The 20,164-nt window shown below is 36.4% G+C and overlaps 1 protein-coding gene across 1 annotated transcript in view; it reads left to right on the plus strand.

The window, feature by feature from the left end:
- LOC122800845 overlaps positions 1-1,378 on the plus strand; it is a 978,865-nt gene extending 977,487 nt beyond the window's left edge. Inside the window, exon 10 of the mRNA XM_044070198.1 lies at positions 1,268-1,378. The gene's annotated coding sequence lies outside the window, so the exon portion shown is untranslated. The remainder of the gene's footprint in view (positions 1-1,267) is intronic.
- The last annotated feature ends 18,786 nt before the right edge of the window (positions 1,379-20,164 follow it).

The raw sequence follows: 20,164 nt of genomic DNA on the forward strand, positions 1-20,164 counted from the left end.
CAAAGGGTACTGTTATGCATTTCTTGGCACTGAGTTTTAAGCCATGTCTTTGGCACCAGTCATTTGTCTGTGTTAGTCCTTCCTGTAGGATGTTAGTGTCTTAGCAGGATTCTGTGATTACGTCTAGTTTACAATCATCTGCAAACATGGTCAACCAGAGACCCTTGACATTGACTATGACATCTGAGAAGTACATGTCAAAAAAGAGAGGACCCACCACAGAGTCATTACCACAATTCATGTTTTGGAAATAACTCAGCAATCATGCACAACACAGACAAGACAGTGTGTGTGTGTGTGGGGTGTGTGTGTGTGTGTGTGTGTGTGTGTGTGTGTGTGTGTGTGTGTGTGTGTGTGTGTGTGTGTGTGTAAATGGTTGTCAGACACTCTGTCAAACAGCAATTTCTTCAACAGTGTGTTTAGGTGCATAAACAGATAAAATGTACTCATTGTCAAGTATATTTCAAATTGTAAGCAGGAAATTAGAAGATTTTTTGTGTTTATGTAAGTTGGTTTCTCTGGCAATATGTGAGTGTTTTTTTTTAGGGTTAGCCTGAGATTTTGTATTGTGTGTGAGGGAATGTTTGCTGGTTAGGGTTAAAGTAAGGGCTAGGTAAAGGGGATAGATATAGCTGTGTGTGCATGTTTGTATGTGATTGCATGTGTGAGTATTTGCAGGTTAGAGTAAGGGTTAGGTAAGGGGAAATGTTTAGTGTGTGTGTGTGTGTGTGTGTGTGTGTGTGTGTGTGTGTGTGTGTGTGTGTGTGTGTGTGTGTGTGTGTGTGTGTGTTTTGGAGTGCGTGCGTGAGTTTGTTGAAGGCAATTTGTTCAATGCACTGCTGTTGAATGTTTTTGAGTGTGTATGCCAGTGATTGTTAGGTTTAGAGTAAGGATTAGATTATGGAGAGAGATGTAGTATTGTGCATATTTAATGGTGTGTGTATATGTGTTTAAGTGGTGTGTAGTGGTACTGCTAGGAGAATGGGTTTTCTTAAGTTATTGTGTAGGTTTAATTTTAGGGTCAGGTGCAGGGTCAGCCTGCATGAGTAAGGTGGACAGGGGACCCATGTTCTTCTGAAAAGTAACATAAGGTTATTGCAATCAGTTTTGAAGTAATTGCAGAAATGGCTAAAAAATAATGCAGGTTAACCTTCACTAAAAACTCCTCATTAAATATAAATAGACAAAATAAGAAAATCATCCAAAGAAGCTACAATACTGAAATGAGTAATACTGAGTTGCTTCCTTTCTTTGTGCTTTTTTGCAGATGCAAGGCTTCATGCAACACTAAGATTCTGCTACAACCGGCAACTGCACCTGGCATGTACAAGAAATGAACTTTTAAATAAACTTCCTGATCAATATTTTAAAATGTTGTGTTGTTCTCCTTATTTGTAGTCCAATATTTTTCATGTCTCTGACTGCCAGTAGCTGCTGTTTACATTTAAATCAATCCAGAGAAGCCAAATGTATGTATATAGGTTATTCCTTCTTTCTCTCTTTTGGGTGTAGACATAAACACCAAAAATGTCCAGTTCCAATATTCTTCCTCCAAAAAATCACTAAAAATGAATCCAAAAGGCAAGGTGTATCATCCCAACAAATTTATTAAACAATGATTAAACAATATTTTATTATTTAAAATGGGTAAACAAATACTGGCAGCTCAAATCGCTTCCTTCTATGATTCAGTTAAAGTAATGTAAGCAGTGAGGAAGCTATATGGCAGAACGGCACCCAAATGGCGCCAAATTTAAATAGTGCTGGTGCGTAATCAAGGTTCGCTTATCCTTACCAAGCGATTCTCCCTCTAACACAATTCAGCAATCCATGCAACAGCAAAAGGTCTCCAAAAGATGCAAAACCACTGAATACAAACGAAACAAAGGCAGTTTTCACTTCACCGATGATGCACCACGACAAATACTAGTCAAAAGATGTATTTAAAACTGAATTTATTCAAAAACAGTCAGAACGGCAAGCGCTTTCACCCTTAGGCTTCTTCAGCGTTTAAAACGTTTTGTTTATGAATTTGGCTGCAGACAAAACATAAGTGATGAGCAACTCATGTATTTCTCATTTTAAAACTGTTATATTTTTCAATACACGGGATCTATCATCCCCAAGTTGTGACACTTTTCTAGTGTTTTATTTCATGTAATACCATTTAATGTTTATATTTACGTGCAATTCTGTTTTAAGGTAACCATGGCAATAATTAATAGACGAATGCACTCTTTTCTAATTGGTTTTACCATTGTATTTTAAGCAATGATATTTAACATTCCGCTGTTTGTCTGAAGAAGGCTAAATATTGTTTTAGCCGAAAGCGCTAACATTTCATTTGGATTTATTAAATACCAGCTTATTTTACGAAGTGGTCTCTGATTGTGTTCCTGCTCGCTTGTGTGTGGATTTGTTAATCAGAGTCTCTTTAATTGATGGCAGGTGAGTACCCAAGATGTCTGAATGCTGTAATTAAATCAAAAGGTAGTTCAACAAAGTATTAGTTTAAGGGTGTGCACACTTATGCAAACAGCTTATTGTATGTTTTTTATTTTTTATATTTTTTCCCTTAACAAATTTGTTTGCTTTTCAATTGAATTGTACAGATTATAGGTCATATTAAAAGTAGGAATTTTTTTGAAAAGATTTATTGTGGTCTCATTTTTTTATATTACAAAAACCTGGCATTTTAACAAGGGTGTGTACACTTATATCCACTATAGATACAATTGCCATATGTCTGGAGCTGTATATATTGCCACATGCTCAGCATTTTATAAGGGTGAAAACCATGGACCATTAGGAAAGAAAATATATCAACATATATATGTAATCAGAAAGAAAGATAGCAACAATGTCTTGGCGAGACATGCTGAACTATGAAAAACTTTTAATAAATTTATATTTTTATTATTGAAATAGTTACATGTAACAACAGATGGATTGAGTACAATAATATTTTATTAAAACATGAATTATACTGACAACTGTATTTTATTCATAGGTAGATACTATGTTACTGGCCCTTAGGCCTATATAACCCTAGCCAAAAAGGTACCCTGGCTTTCACCACCCAAGAAAATTATTTTCTTGTGCTCCTGCCAAGCGCCACAAAGGTGATCCCCAGGGTGAATTTCCTTTTTCCCATCCAATCATCAAGATTTTTCTTGAAGAGTGCTAATGACAAGCTTTGTTTGATACAGATAGGTAGTTTGTTCCAGAGGATGGGAAGTCTCTGGGACAGGAATGTATCCCTCCAGCATGTTCTGTTTATTGTAGTGACAAGGTTTAGGTCCCAAGAGCATGTAGCTCAGAGGGATTGGGATTTCTTTAAGTGGAGCATGTCCAACAGCTCTGGGTTTGACATAGCTTTGTATGTTAGGCAGAGATCACCTCTGAGTAGGCAATATGTGACGGAGTAAAGCTAGAGTTTTTTGAGACCGTCTGCATAGGGAATCTGTTTGAGGCTGGTAATCTGCTTTGTGAGGTATTTCTGTGGCCTTTCCAGTTGTTGTAGATGTCTTGTGAGGTATATACCAAAAGGGGCGTTGTACTCTATAATGGGTCTAATGAGTGATGAGAAGAGCGGAATAATGACCTCTTTTTTCCTGGATGAGAAACCTTCTGTGATGAGGTGTGCCATGTAGAAAGATTTCCTGACTATTGTGGCAATGTGATTATCAAAGGAGAGACCACTGTCCACCTGTGTCCCAAGATCTTTTATCACACTTTTGGTGTTAAGTAAACTACCACCTATCTGGTAGCTCATGGGTACAGAGTTTTTACCAAAAGGGATGACAATGCACCTTTTGGCATTGAGCTTGAGGCCATGGCTTTGACACCAGGCATCTGTCTCCATGAGGCCCTTTTGTAGGATGTCCACATCATTAGGAGTTTCGATTATGGCTCCTAGTTTGCAATCATCTGCAAACTTCATTAGCGAAAGACATTCTGTGTTAGCCTGTACTTCAGAAAAATAGATGCCAAACAGGAGAGGACCCAGGACTGAACCCTGTGGTACTCCACTTGTCACTGGTCTGAAGTTGGATTTGGAGTCTTCTACTGTCACAGTGTGGGTTCTGTCAGTGAGCCAGTTAGCAACCCATCTTGTGACATAGGGATTTATACCTAGTTTAGTGAGTTTACCTATAACTCCAGAGTGGGGGATGGTGTCAAAAGCTTTGGCGGGATCTAGATAGGCTGTGTGAACCACCTTACCCTCATCTATGGCTTTGGTGATTGCTTCAAAGAAGTCTATCAGATTTAGGAGACAGGATCTGCCTTTTACAAACCCAAACTGGGTGGGGTCCAGAGTTTGAAGATTACCAATGTCTTTGTGTGTAAGATCCATGATGATAAGTTCCATGGCCTTGCAAACCAGGCTCATTAGGCAAATGGGGCTGTAGTTCCAAGGGTCCGTGGTGGCTCCCCTTTGTGGAGTGGGATAACCATTGCTGTGCACCATTCAGTGGGCACAAAGCCTGAGATGAGGCTATGATTGAACATAGTGCTTAGGTGAGGTGCCAATTCATTCTGCAGTTCATGTAGAATGCAGCCTGGGATGTTGTCAGATCCCATGGATGCTGTGTTCTTGGCTTTGGAGAGTGTGTTTTTTATCTGTGCAGCCATGATTACAGGAAATTTGCATTCTTCTGGTATAGAGATGGGCCCTTTAGGGGGTGAGAGGGGGTAAAGTTAGCACTGAACCTATCTGCCAGGATGTTGGCAATATCAGTTGGGTCTGTATATTTAGTGCCATTGTGCTGTAACTCAGAGCAGATCTGAGTGTTGCCATTAAGATTCTTGACATATCTGCAGAATGCTTTGTGGTTGTCTTTAGAATCAGTGGCGATTTTGTTTTCGCAACTAGCTTTGGAGGATTTTATGAGGGATCTCAGCTTCTTACTGAGGCTGACCAGGGAGTTCCTCCAATCATGGGATTTTACCCTTTTTTGCAACAGTTTCTTTCTTCTGTTGTAGTGTTTGTTTATGGCAGGGGACCACCAGATTGGCTTCTTTTTTTTGGAGAATAGCACCTTGGTTCTGTTAGGGATAGCATGATCCATGCACTCATGTAAGTGCTTATAAAGTGCATTTGTGTAGGATTCAGCAGCCGTACCTCTATTGTCCGTCTGCATGGGTGTCGGGAAGTTTGCCACTTCTGTCTTAAGAAGTGCGAAGTTGGCTTTGGAGAAATTTTTTATGGTGGTTTCCCTAATGGGGGGTGGGGGCGGGATGTTGATGTCTAGGGTGATTAGTTTGGGGTCGGATCTGACCAACGAGGAATTGACCTCTGGTGTGGAACACCAGTCGTCCATGTTGGCAATGACCAGGTCTACGATATTGCTGCCCCTGGTGGGGGTGTGGATAAGTTGATCCAAGGCACTGGAATTTATGAATTCCAGAAAAAATTGAGCAAAAGAATTGGTACATGAGTATTTTCCCAGTTAATGGTGGGGTAGTTGAAATCGCCCATTAATAGGGTGTTGTGTTGCACCCTAATATTTTCCAGTGTATCAAGAAATGAGGAGTGGGAATCCTGGGGCATGGTGGGGGATCTGTATCAAGTTACAATTTGGATCTGTCGATCATGTCATCCCAGGCAGACAGATGCTGGATCCCCTTAGAATGACACCAGAAGCTTAGCCATTTGTTGAAGTCAATCATTTTGTCCTTGTATTGTGGTATCATTCTGGGTGATGGCAGGATGCTACTCAGGGCTAGTCATACCTGCCTGGAATACAGATCGGAGAGCTCCTCCATGTCTCTTTTAATATAGTCCAGGGAGGTACGTCTCAGGTCATTCGCACCAACATGGACAATGACAGAGTCATATTTGTACTTGTTGTGGAGTGACCTGAGTATGTGCATTATGTGGTGGATCCTGGCACCCAACAGGCAACTGACAGTAACTTTCTCCTTGTTTAGCCTGGTGAGTGGAACATCAGTGTGCCTGACTATAGAGTCACCTATGACTAGAGTGTTGGATACGTTGTTATGCCTTATGGGCTGTAGTTGAGGGCCACACTGAGTTTGTGGGCTATGTGTCATTTGGGTTGTGTTGTAGGGTGGAGGTTGCTTGTGTTTCTGCTCTGGAGGTCACTGTTACTTGAGTAGATTTTTATTGAGAGCCTCCATTAATGTAGGTGTGTGTTTCATGTTTCTATGTGTGTGTTTTGGTTGTGTAGGTTTTGAGGGACTGTGTGATGAGTGTGGTGTGGTGCAAATTCTTACCTTCTCCTCCTGACTATCTAGTCTAGTCTTGAATGAAGAGAGCTTTGCTTCCAGTTTGGCTATATAAGTGCATCTCTCACAGGTTGTAGTGTTGGGTGGTAGGAGGAGAGGGTTGTCTGTGTACATGAGGCAATTGCTGCATTGTCCAAAGATGCCCGGATTCATCACATAGAACGCAGACAGGAGAAAATACCGGGAGCTGAGCCTTAGACATGCCTGGATAGGTGCTTATTTATTAAGTACTAAAAACTGTTTTCCTCTAGACAAGTGAGGAAAGTTGAGTGCTGTAGTAATTTGTAGCTTATTTAGTGCTTGCAATGAGTTCTGAACAAGTGCTAAGCTCAAAGAAACAAATTTTAGTGCTAAAACTAAAAAACTTGCTTGTTCTAAGGGAAAATTTGAAGAACAGACTTTATGGCGCTGGGAATAGTTTAACCCTGGCTAAGCGGTGATGCATAAAGCACACTTGTGCCACTAGGGTGCAGGGGAACCTTCTCCAAAAAAAGACAATCTGGATTAGTGCTCAAGTTATACAAACAAAGTTGGATTCACCAGGTATGAATTTAGTCTATGCTTCAGCAACTAAGCTGCACCAGTTTCAGAAAGAAACAGTTCAAATAAGCAGGCACAATAAGCCTTTAACCAGAAATTCCCAGCTCAGAAGGGAAGAATCTACCCTCTCCTCCCACAAGAGTGCAAACCACAACCTTTCTTAATGAAAAATAACTGGCCTGAAGCCCAAGTGCTTTAACCAGAACTAATACACTTTTAGAATAACAGACACTGAGCCTTCAATCAGCAATTCCCAACTTAGAGGGATGTAAGCTACCTGTCCTGCCACAACAGTGCAAACCACAAACATTTTTAATGTAAAACAACTGGTCTGGAGCCCAAGTGCTTAAACCAAAAGGCTTAGAGTAACAGTTACAATATAATCAGGCTACTACAAAGCAGAAATAAACAGAGCAGAATAAACACAATTAAGTATTTTTAAGAAGAGGCAAAAGCAAAATAAAGTGCAAATTTTTTTTAGTAAAGAGCAAAGACAGATGAAGAAGAAGCAGAAGAAAAATTAAAGGTTATGAAATTAAGTGGGTTGGCCTTCTTAAATGTTCTCTCTGTATTAAGTAGAGTGAACACCAGACTGGGAGGGGTGTCCAAGATCAAATTTACAGTAGGAGTGGGCAACTGCAAAGCCACCAACTATAACACCACCACAAAAATAAGATGGGGGGAATAGTTTCAGGACAGATAGGAAAAGAAAATAATGCCAGAAAATGTATAAAATAATTCAGCCAGGCAAAATTAAAACAATGCAGGACTCTGAAAGGTTAAAATGCCAAGAAATAAACTTATCAATCAGCGATATATTTCCAGATTGTTTGAGAATCACACTTCAGCCAGAACACCAGGAGATTCCAACAGTGTAAGCAAAAATTTACAAACAGAAACTGTTTTTAAATCAGCAAGCCTTGAAAAAATCAGATAACACAAAAGCTGTTAGACCAGTTTTATAACTTCGCCACAGCAATAGGGGGGGAGCAGTTTCAGGACAGATGAGAAACAAAAAACAAGCAGTTTCAGGATAGATGAGAAAAAGGAAAACAATGACAGTAAATATATAAAATAATTCAGTCAGGCAAATATAAGTCAATGCAGGACTCTGAAGGGTTAAATTGCCAAGAAATAAATGTACAAATCAGCGATATATTTCCAGATTGTTTAAGAATCACACTTCATCCAGAACACAAGGACTTTCCAACAGTGTATGCAGGCATTTAGAAACAGAAGCTATTTTTATATCAGCAAGTCTTGAAGCAATCAGATAACATAAAAGCTGTAATACGTTTTATAAACTTCACCACAGGAATAGGGGGAAGCAGTTTCAGGACAGATGAAAAACAGAAAAAATGCAGTTTCAGGCCAGATGAAAAAAAGAATACAATGCAGGAAAATATATAACAATTTTCAGTCAGGCAAAATTAAGACAATGCAGAATTCTGAAAGGTTAAAATGCCAAGCAATATACTTATCAATCAGCGATATATTTCCAGATTGATTTAGACTCACACTGCAGCCAGAACACCAGGAGGATCCAACAGTGTATGCAAGAATTTAGAAACAGAAACTATTTTTAAATTAGCAAGCCTTGAAGCAATCAGATAAAACAAAAGCTGTTAGACCAGTTTTATAAACTTCACCACAGGAATAGGAGGAAGCAGTTTTAAGACAGATGAGAAACAGAAAACAATGACAGAAAATATATTAAATCATTCATTCAGGCAAAAATAAGACAGGATAAAATGCCAAGAAGTTTAATTATCAGTCAGTGATATATTTCCAGATTATTTGAAAATCACACTGTAGCCAGAACACCAGGAGTTTCCAACAGTGTACGCAGGAATTTACATACAGAAACTATTTTTAAATCAGCAGGCCTTGAAGCAATCAGATAACACAAAAGCCGTTAGACGAGTTTTATAAACTTCACCACAGGAGTATGGGGGGGAAGCAGTTTCTGGACAGATGAGAAACAGAAAACAGGCAGTTTCAGGACAGATGGGAAATAGAAAACAATGCCAGAAATTATATAAAATAATTCAGTAAGGCAAAATTAAGACAAAGCAGAACTTTGAAAGGTTAAAATGCCAAGAAATATACTTCTCAATTAGCGATATATTTCCAGATTGTTTGAGAATCACAATGCAGCCAGAACACCAGAAGTTTCCAACAGTGTATGCAGGAATTTACAAACATAAACTATTTTTAAATCAACTAGTTTTGAAGCAAACAGATAACGCATAAGCTGTTATACCAGTTTTATAAACTTCAACACAGGAATAAGGGGTAGCAGTTTCAGGGCAGATGAGAAACAGAAAACAATGCCAGAAAATAAATAAAATAATTCATTCAGGCAAAATTAAGACAATACAGAACTCTGCAAGGTAAAAATGCCAACAAAATATACTTATCAATCAGCTATATATTTGCAAAATGTTTGAGAATCACACTTCAGCCAGAAGACTAGGAGTTTCCAACAGTGTATGCAGGAATTTATAAACAGAAACTATTTTTAAATTAGCAAGCCTTAAAGCAATCTGATAACACAATAGCTGTTAGACGAAATTTTTGAAACTTCACCACAGGAATATAAGGGAAGCAGTTTCAGGACAGATGAGAAAAAGAAAACAATGCAAGAAAATATATAAAATAATTCATTCAGGGAAAATTAAGACAATGCAGAACTCTGAAAGGTCAAAATGACGAGAAATATACTTATCAATCAGCTATATATTTGCATATTGTTTGAGAATCACACTGCAGCCAGAATACCAGGAGTTTCCAACAGTGTATGCAAGAATTTACAAACAGAAACTATTTTTAAATTAGCAAGCCTTGAAGCAAACAGATAACATAAAAGCTGTTAGACGAGTTTTATAAACTTCACCACAGGAATAGGAGGAAGCAGTGTCAGGACAGATGAAGAAACAGAAAACAATGTCAGAAAATATATAAAATAATTCATTCAGGCAAAATTAAGACAATGTAGAACTCTGAAAGGTAAAAATGCCAAGAAATATACCTATGAATTAGTGATATAGTTCCAGATTGTTTGAGAGTCACACTGCGGCCAGAACACCAGGAGTTTCCAACAGTGTATGCAGGAGTTTATAAACAGAAACAATTTTTAAAGCAGCAAGCCTTAAAGCAATCTGATAACACAATAGCTGCTAGATGAGTTTTATAAACGTCACCACAGGAATATAAGGGAAGCAGTTTCTGGACAGATAAGAAATGGAAAAAAAATGCAGTTTCAGGACAGATGAGAAATAGAAAACAATGCCAGAAAATATATAAAATAATTCAGTCAGGCAAAATTAAGACAATGCAGAACTCTCAAAGGTTAAAATGCCGAGAAATATACTGATCAATCAGTGATATATTTCCAGATTGTTTGAGAATCACACTGCAGCCAGAACACCAGGAGTTTCCAACAGTGTACACAGACATTTACAAACAGAAACTATATTTCCACCAGTGTATCTAGGAATTTACAAACAGAAACTATTTTTAAATCATCTAGCCTTAAAGAAAACAGATAACGCATAAGCTGTTATACCAGTTTTATAAACTTTAATACAGGAATAAGTGGTAGCTGTTTCAGGGCAGATGAGAAACAGAAAACAATGCCGTTTCAGGACAGGTGAGATACAGAAAGCAATGCCTAAAAATATATAAAATAATTCAGTCAGGCAAAATTAAGACAGTGCAGAACTATGAAAGGTTAAAATGCTAAGACATATACTTATCAATCAACGATATATTTACAGATTGTTTGAGAATCACACTGCAGCCAGAACACCAGGAGTTTCCAACAGTGTATGCAGTGTATGTAGGAATTTACAAACAGAAACTATTTTTAAATCACCAAGCTATGAAGCAATCAGATAACATAAAAGCTGTTAGACCAGTATTATAAACTTCACCACAGGAAGAGGGTGGAAGCAGGTTCAGGACAGATGAGAAAAAGAAAACAATGCCATTTCAGGACAGATGAGAAACACAGAACAATGCCAGAAAACATATAAAATAATGCAGTCAGGCAAAAGTAAGACAATGCAAGACTCAGAAAGGTTAAAATGCCAAGACATATACTTATCAATCAGCAAAATATTTCCAGATTGTTTGAGAATCACACTGCAGCCAGAACAACAGGAGTTTGCAACAGTGTATGCAGGAATTAACAAACAGAAACTATTTTTACATCAGGAAGCTTTGAAGCAATCAGATAACACAAAAGCTGTTATACAAGTTTTATAAACTTTACCACAGGAATAGGAGAGAAGCAGTTTCAGGACAGATGCGTAAAAGAAAACAAAGCAGTTTTAGGACAGATGAGAAACAGAAAACAATGCTAGAAAATATACAAAATAATTCAGTAAGGCAAAATTAAGACAATGCAGAACTCTGAAAGGTTAAAATGCCAAGAAATATACTCCAATTATTGATATATTTCCAGATTGTTTGAGAATCACACTGTAGCCAAAAAGACTGGAGTTTTCAACAGTGTATACAGGAATTTACAAACAGAAACTATTTTTAAATCAGCAAGCCTTGAAACAATGAGATAACACAAAAGCTGCTAGTCCAGTTTTAAAAACTTCACCAGAGGAATAGGGCAGAAGCATTTTCAGGACAGATGAGAAACAGAAAACACTGCAGTTTCAAGACAGATGAGAAACAGAAAAGAATGCCAGAAAATATATAAAATAATTAAGTCAGACAAGATTAAGACAAAGCAGAACTCTGAAAGGTTAAAATGCCAAGCAATATACTGATAATCAGCGATATATTTCAAGATTGTTTGAGAATCATAGTACAGCCAGAACATCAGGAGTTTTCAACAGTGTATGCAGGAATTTACAAACAGAAACTATTTTTAAATAATCAAGCCCTGAAGCAATCAGATAGTGCAAAAGCGGTTAGACCAGTTTTAAAAACTTCACCCCAGGAAAAGGGGGGAAGCAGTTTCAGGACAGATGAGAAACAGAAAGCAATGCCATTTCAGGACAGATGAGAAATAGAGAACAATGCCAGAAAATATATAAAATAAGGCAGTCAGGCCAAATAAGACAAAGCAGAACTCTGAAAGTTTAAAATGCAAAAAAATACACTTTTCAATCAGCGTTTAATTTCCAGATTGTTTGAGAATCACACTGTAGCCAGAACCCCAAGAATTTCCAACAGTGTATGTAGAAATTTACAAACAGAAACTATTTTTTAATCAGCAATCCTTGAAGCAATCAGATAACAAAAAAGCTGTTAGACCAGTTTTATAAACTTTACCACAGGAATAGGGGGGAAGCAGTTTCAGGACAGATGAGAAAAAGAAAACAATGCAGTTGCAGGACAGATGAGAAACAGAAAACAATGCCAGAAAATATATAAAATAATTTAGTCAGGCAAAATTAAGACAATGCAGAACTCTGAAAGCTTAAAACGCCAAGAAAACAATTTTAAATTACCAATATATTTCCAGATTGTTTGAGAATCACTCTGCAGCCAGAACATCAGGAATTTTCAACAGTGAATGCAGGAATTTACAAACAGAAACTATTTTTAAATCAGCAAGCCTTGAAGCAATGAGATAACACAAAAGCTGTTATACCAGTTTTATCAACTTCACCAACGGAATAGGAGGAAACAGTTTCAGGACAGATGAGGCACAAAAAACAATGCAGTTTAAAGACAGATGAGAAACAGAAAACAATGCCAGAAAATATATAAAATAATTCAGTCAGGCAAAATTAAGACAAAGAAGAACTCTGAAAGCTTAAAATGCGAAGAAAACACTTTTAAATTACCGATATATTTCCAGATTGTTTGAGAATCACTCTGCAGCCAGAACATCAGGAATTTTCAAAAGTGTATGCAGGAATTTACGAAGAGAAACTATTTTTTAATCAGCAATCCTTGAAGCAATCAGATAACACAAAAGCTGTTAGACCAGTTTTATAAACTTCACCACAGGAATAGGGGGGAAGCAGTTTTAGGACAGATGAAAAACACAAAACAATGCAGTTCCATGACAGATGAGAAACAGAAAACAATGCCAGAAATAGTATTAAATAATACAGTCAGGCAAAATTAAGACAATGCAGAATTCTGAAAGGTTAAAATGCCAAGAAATATACTTATCAATCAGCTATATATTTCCAGATTGTTTGAGAATCACACTGCAGACAAAACACCAGGAGTTTCTAACAGTGAATGCAGCAATTTACAAACAGAAGCTTTTTTTAAATCAGCAATCCTTGAAGCAACAGATAACACAAAAGTTGTTAGACCAGTTCTGTGAACTTCACCAGAGGAATAGGGTGGAAGCAGTTTCAGGACAGGTGAGAAACAGAAAACAATGCCATTTCAGGACAGATGAAAAACAGAGAAGAATGCCAGAATATATATAAGATAATGCAGTCAGGCAAAAGTAAGACAATGCAGACCTCTGAAAGAATAAAATGCAAAGAAATATACTTATCAATCAGCAATGTATTTCCAGATTTTTTTCAGAATCATAGTGCAGCCAAAACACCAGGAGTTTTCAACAGTAAATGCAGGAATTTACAAACAGAAACTATTTTTAAATCAGCAAGCCTTCAAGCAATGAGATAACACAAAAGCTGTTATACGAGTTTTATGAACTTCACCACAGGAATAGGGGGAAACAGTTTCAGGACAGATGAGGCACAAAAAACAATGCAGTTTCAAGACAGATGAGAAACAGAAAAGAATGCCAGAAAATATATAAAATAATTCAGTCAGGCAAAGTTAAGACAACGTAGAACTCTGAAAGCTTAAAGCAATTAGATAACACAGAAGCTTTTAGACAAGTTTTATAAACTTCCTCACAGGAATAGGGGAGACGCAGTTTCAAAACAAATGAGAAAATGAAAAAAAATGCAGTTTCAGGACAGCTGAGAAAAAGAAAACAATGCTAGAAAATATAGAAAATAATTCAGTAAGGCAAAATGAAGACAATGCATAACTCTGAAAGGTTAAAATACCAAGAAATATAGTTCTCAATTAGCGATATATTTACATATTGTTTGAGGATCACACTGCAGCCAAAACACCAAAAGTTTTCAACAGTGTATGCAGCAATTTACAAACAGAAACTTTTTTTTTCAAATCAGCAATCCTTAAATCAATCAGACAACATCAAAAGCTGTTAGACCGGTTTTATAAACTTTACCACAGGAATAGGGTGGAAGCAGTTTCAGGACAGATGACAAACAGAAAACAGTGCAGTTTCAGGACAATTAAGAAAAAGAATACAATACCAGAAAAAATATAAAATAATTCAGTCAGACAAACTTAGGACAATGCAGAAATCTGAAAGGTTAAAATGCCAAGAAATATACTTGTCAATCAGTGATAAATTTCTAGATTGTTTGAGAATCGCACTGCAGCCAAAAATACAGGCGTTTCCAACAGTGTATGCAGCAATTTACAAACAGAAACTCTTTTTAAATCAGCAATACTTGTAGCAATCAGACAACACAAAAGTTGTTAGACCAGTTTCAGGATAGATGAGAAAAAGAAAACAATGCCATTTCAGGACAGATGAAAAACACAGAACAATGCCAGAAAACATATAAAATAATGCTGTCAGGCAAAAGTAAGACAATGCAGAACTCTGAAAGGTTAAAATGCCAAGAAATATACTTATCAATCAGCGATATATTTCCAGATTGTTTGAGAATCACAGTGCAGCCAGAACACCAGGAGTTTACAACAGTGTATGTAGGAATTAACAAACAAAAATTATTTTTAAATCAACAAGCCTTGAAGCAATCAGATAACACAAAAGCTGATAGCCCAGTTTTATAAATTTCACCACAGGAATAAGGGGACGAAGTTTCAAGACAAATGAGAAAACAAAACAATACAGTTTCGGGACAGATGAGAAACAGAAAGCAATGCCAGAAAATATATAAAATAATTCTGTCAGGCAATATTAAGACAATGCAAAACTCTGAAAGGTTAAAATGCCAAGAAATACATTTATCAATCAGCAATATATTTCCAGATTGTTTGAGAATCAGTCTGCAGCCAGATCACCAGGAGTTTCCAACAGTGTAAGCAGGAATTTACAAACAGAAACCATTTTTAAATCAACAAACCTTGTAGCAATCAAACACAAAATCTGTAAGACCAGTTTTATAAACTTCACCACAGGAATGGGGGGACGCAGTTTCAGGACAGATGAGAAACAGAAAACAATGCACTTTCAAGACAGATGAGAAACAGAAAAGAATGCCAGAAAATATATAAAATAATTCAGTCAGGCAAAGTTAAGACAACGTAGAACTCTGAAAGCTTAAAATGCCAAGAAAACACTTTTAAATTAACGATATATTACCAGATTGTTTGAGAATCACTCTGCACCAGAACATCAGGAATTTTCAAAAGTATATGCAGGAATTTACGAACAGAAACTATTTTTTAATCAGCAATCCTTGAAGCAATCAGATAACACAAAAGCTGTTAGACCAGTTTTATAAACTTCACCACAGGAATAGGGGGGAAGCAGTTTTAAGACAGATGAGAAACAGAAAACAATGCAGTTCCAGGACAGATGAGAAACAGAAAACAATGCCAGAAAAAGTATTAAATAATTCAGTCAGGCAAAATTAAGACAATGCAGAATTCTGAAAGGTTAAAATGCCAAGAAATATACTTATCAAGCAGCTATATATTTCCAGATTGTTTGAGAATCACACTGCAGACAAAACACCAGGAGTTTCTAACAGTGAATGCAGCAATTTACAAACAGAAGCTTTTTTTCAATCAGCAATCCTTGAAGCAACAGATAACACAAAAGGTGTTAGACCAGTTATATGAACTTCACCAGAGGAATAGGGTGGAAGCAGTTTCAGGACAGGTGAGAAACAGTATACAATGCCATTTCAGGACAGATGAAAAACAGAGAAGAATGCCAGAATATATATAAGATAATGCAGTCAGGCAAAAGTAAGACAATGCAGACCTCTAAAAGAATAAAATGCAAAGAAATATACTTATCAATCAGCAATGTATTTCCAGATTTTTTTCAGAATCATAGTGCAGCCAGAACACCAGGAGTTTTCAACAGTGAATGCAGGAATTTACAAACAGAAACTATTTTTAAAACAGCAAGCCTTGAAGCAATTAGATAACACAAAAGCTGTTATACCAGTTTTATAAACTTCACCACAGGAATAGGGGGAAACAGTTTCAGGACAGATGAGGCACAAAAAACAATGCAGTTTCAAGACAGATGAGAAACAGAAAAGAATGCCAAAAAACATATAAAATAATTCAGGCAAGGAAAATTAATACAATGCAGAACTCTGAAAGGTTAAAATGCAAATAAATATTCTTATGAATCAGTGATATATTTCCATATTGTTTGAGAATCACACTGCAGACAGAACACCAGGAATTTCCAACAGTGCATGCAGGAATTTACAAACAGAAACTACTTTTAAATCAGCAAGCCATGAAGCAATCAAATAACAAACAAGCTGTTAGACCAAAAACTTCACAACATGAATAGGGGGAAGCAGTTTCAGGACAGCTGAGAAAAAGAAAACAATGCTAGAAAATAAATAAAATAATTCAGTAAGGCAAAATGAAGACAATGCATAACTCTGAAAGGTTAAAATACCAAGAAATATAGTTCTCAATTAGCGATATATTTACATATTGTTTGAGGATCACACTGCAGCCAAAACACCAAAAGTTTTCAACAGTGTATGCAGCAATTTACAAACAGAAACTTTTTTTTTCAAATCAGCAATCCTTAAATCAATCAGACAACATCAAAAGCTGTTAGACCGGTTTTATAAACTTTACCACAGGAATAGGGTGGAAGCAGTTTCAGGACAGATGACAAACAGAAAACAGTGCAGTTTCAGGACAATTAAGAAAAAGAATACAATACCAGAAAAAATATAAAATAATTCAGTCAGACAAACTTAGGACAATGCAGAAATCTGAAAGGTTAAAATGCCAAGAAATATACTTGTCAATCAGTGATAAATTTCTAGATTGTTTGAGAATCGCACTGCAGCCAAAAATACAGGCGTTTCCAACAGTGTATGCAGCAATTTACAAACAGAAACTCTTTTTAAATCAGCAATACTTGTAGCAATCAGACAACACAAAAGTTGTTAGACCAGTTTCAGGATAGATGAGAAAAAGAAAACAATGCCATTTCAGGACAGATGAAAAACACAGAACAATGCCAGAAAACATATAAAATAATGCTGTCAGGCAAAAGTAAGACAATGCAGAACTCTGAAAGGTTAAAATGCCAAGAAATATACTTATCAATCAGCGATATATTTCCAGATTGTTTGAGAATCACAGTGCAGCCAGAACACCAGGAGTTTACAACAGTGTATGTAGGAATTAACAAACAAAAATTATTTTTAAATCAACAAGCCTTGAAGCAATCAGATAACACAAAAGCTGATAGCCCAGTTTTATAAATTTCACCACAGGAATAAGGGGGACGCAGTTTCAAGACAAATGAGAAAACAAAAACAATACAGTTTCGGGACAGATGAGAAACAGAAAGCAATGCCAGAAAATATATAAAATAATTCTGTCAGGCAATATTAAGACAATGCAAAACTCTGAAAGGTTAAAATGCCAAGAAATACATTTATCAATCAGCAATATATTTCCAGATTATTTGAGAATCAGTCTGCAGCCAGATCACCAGGAGTTTCCAACAGTGTAAGCAGGAATTTACAAACAGAAACCATTTTTAAATCAACAAACCTTGTAGCAATCAAACACAAAATCTGTAAGACCAGTTTTATAAACTTCACCACAAGAATGGGGGGACGCAGTTTCAGGACAGATGAGAAACAGAAAACAATGCACTTTCAAGACAGATGAGAAACAGAAAAGAATGCCAGAAAATATATAAAATAATTCAGTCAGGCAAAGTTAAGACAACGTAGAACTCTGAAAGCTTAAAATGCCAAGAAAACACTTTTAAATTAACGATATATTTCCAGATTGTTTAAGAATCACTCTGCACCAGAACATCAGGAATTTTCAAAAGTATATGCAGGAATTTACGAACAGAAACTATTTTTTAATCAGCAATCCTTGAAGCAATCAGATAACACAAAAGCTGTTAGACCAGTTTTATAAACTTCACCACAGGAATAGGGGGGAAGCAGTTTTAAGACAGATGAGAAACAGAAAACAATGCAGTTCCAGGACAGATGAGAAACAGAAAACAATGCCAGAAAAAGTATTAAATAATTCAGTCAGGCAAAATTAAGACAATGCAGAATTCTGAAAGGTTAAAATGCCAAGAAATATACTTATCAAGCAGCTATATATTTCCAGATTGTTTGAGAATCACACTGCAGACAAAACACCAGGAGTTTCTAACAGTGAATGCAGCAATTTACAAACAGAAGCTTTTTTTCAATCAGCAATCCTTGAAGCAACAGATAACACAAAAGGTGTTAGACCAGTTATATGAACTTCACCAGAGGAATAGGGTGGAAGCAGTTTCAGGACAGGTGAGAAACAGAAAACAATGCCATTTCAGGACAGATGAAAAACAGAGAAGAATGCCAGAATATATATAAGATAATGCAGTCAGGCAAAAGTAAGACAATGCAGACCTCTAAAAGAATAAAATGCAAAGAAATATACTTATCAATCAGCAATGTATTTCCAGATTTTTTTCAGAATCATAGTGCAGCCAGAACACCAGGAGTTTTCAACAGTGAATGCAGGAATTTACAAACAGAAACTATTTTTAAAACAGCAAGCCTTGAAGCAATTAGATAACACAAAAGCTGTTATACCAGTTTTATAAACTTCACCACAGGAATAGGGGGAAACAGTTTCAGGACAGATGAGGCACAAAAAACAATGCAGTTTCAAGACAGATGAGAAACAGAAAAGAATGCCAAAAAACATATAAAATAATTCAGGCAAGGAAAATTAATACAATGCAGAACTCTGAAAGGTTAAAATGCAAATAAATATTCTTATGAATCAGTGATATATTTCCATATTGTTTGAGAATCACACTGCAGACAGAACACCAGGAATTTCCAACAGTGCATGCAGGAATTTACAAACAGAAACTACTTTTAAATCAGCAAGCCATGAAGCAATCAAATAACAAACAAGCTGTTAGACCAAAAACTTCACAACATGAATAGGGGGAAGCAGTTTCAGGACAGCTGAGAAAAAGAAAACAATGCTAGAAAATATATAAAATAATTCAGTAAGGCAAAATTAAGACAATGCATAACTCTGAAAGGTTAAAATACCAAGAAATATACTTCTCAATTTGCAATATATTTACATATTGTTTGAGGATCACACTGCAGCCAAAACACCAAAAGTTTTCAACAGTGTATGCAGCAATTTACAAACAGAAACTTTTTTTTTCAAATCAGCAATCCTTAAAGCAATCAGACAACATCAAAAGCTGTTAGACCAGTTTTATAAACTTCACCACAGGAATAGGGTGGAAGCAGTTTCAGGACAGATGACAAACAGAAAACAGTGCAGTTTCATGACAATTAAGAAAAAGAATACAATACCAGAAAAAATATAAAATAATTCAGTCAGACAAACTTAGGACAAAGCAGAAATCTGAAAGGTTAAAATGCCAAGAAATATACTTGTCAATCAGTGATAAATTTCTAGATTGTTTGAGAATCGCACTGCAGCCAAAAATACAGGCGTTTCCAACAGTGTATGCAGCAATTTACAAACAGAAACTCTTTTCAAATCAGCAATACTTGTAGCAATCAGACAACACAAAAGTTGTTAGACCAGTTTCAGGACAGATGAGAAAAAGAAAACAATGCCATTTCAGGACAGATGACAAACACAGAACAATGCCAGAAAACATATAAAATAATGCTGTCAGGCAAAAGTAAGACAATGCAGAACTCTGAAAGGTTAAAATGCCAAGAAATATACTTATAAATCAGTGATATGTTTCCAGATTGTTTGAGAATCACAGTGCAGCCAGAACACCAGGAGTTTACAACAGTGTATGTAGGAATTAACAAACAAAAATTATTTTTAAATCAACAAGCCTTGAAGCAATCAGATAACACAAAAGCTGTTAGCCCAGTTTTATAAATTTTACCACAGGAATAAGGGGGACGCAGTTTCAAGACAAATGAGAAAATAAAAACAATACAGTTTCGGGACAGATGAGAAACAGAAAGCAATGCCAGAAAATATATAAAATAATTCTGTCAGGCAATATTAAGACAATGCAAAACTCTGAAAGGTTAAAATGCCAAGTAATACACTTATCAATCAGCAATATATTTCCAGATTGTTTGTGAATCAGTCTGCAGCCAGATCACCAGGAGTT

Source organism: Protopterus annectens, chromosome 1.part0 (assembly GCF_019279795.1).
Source record: "Protopterus annectens isolate FY-2018-M chromosome 1.part0, PAN1.0, whole genome shotgun sequence".
In the NCBI taxonomy this organism is placed as follows: domain Eukaryota; kingdom Metazoa; phylum Chordata; order Ceratodontiformes; family Protopteridae; genus Protopterus; species Protopterus annectens.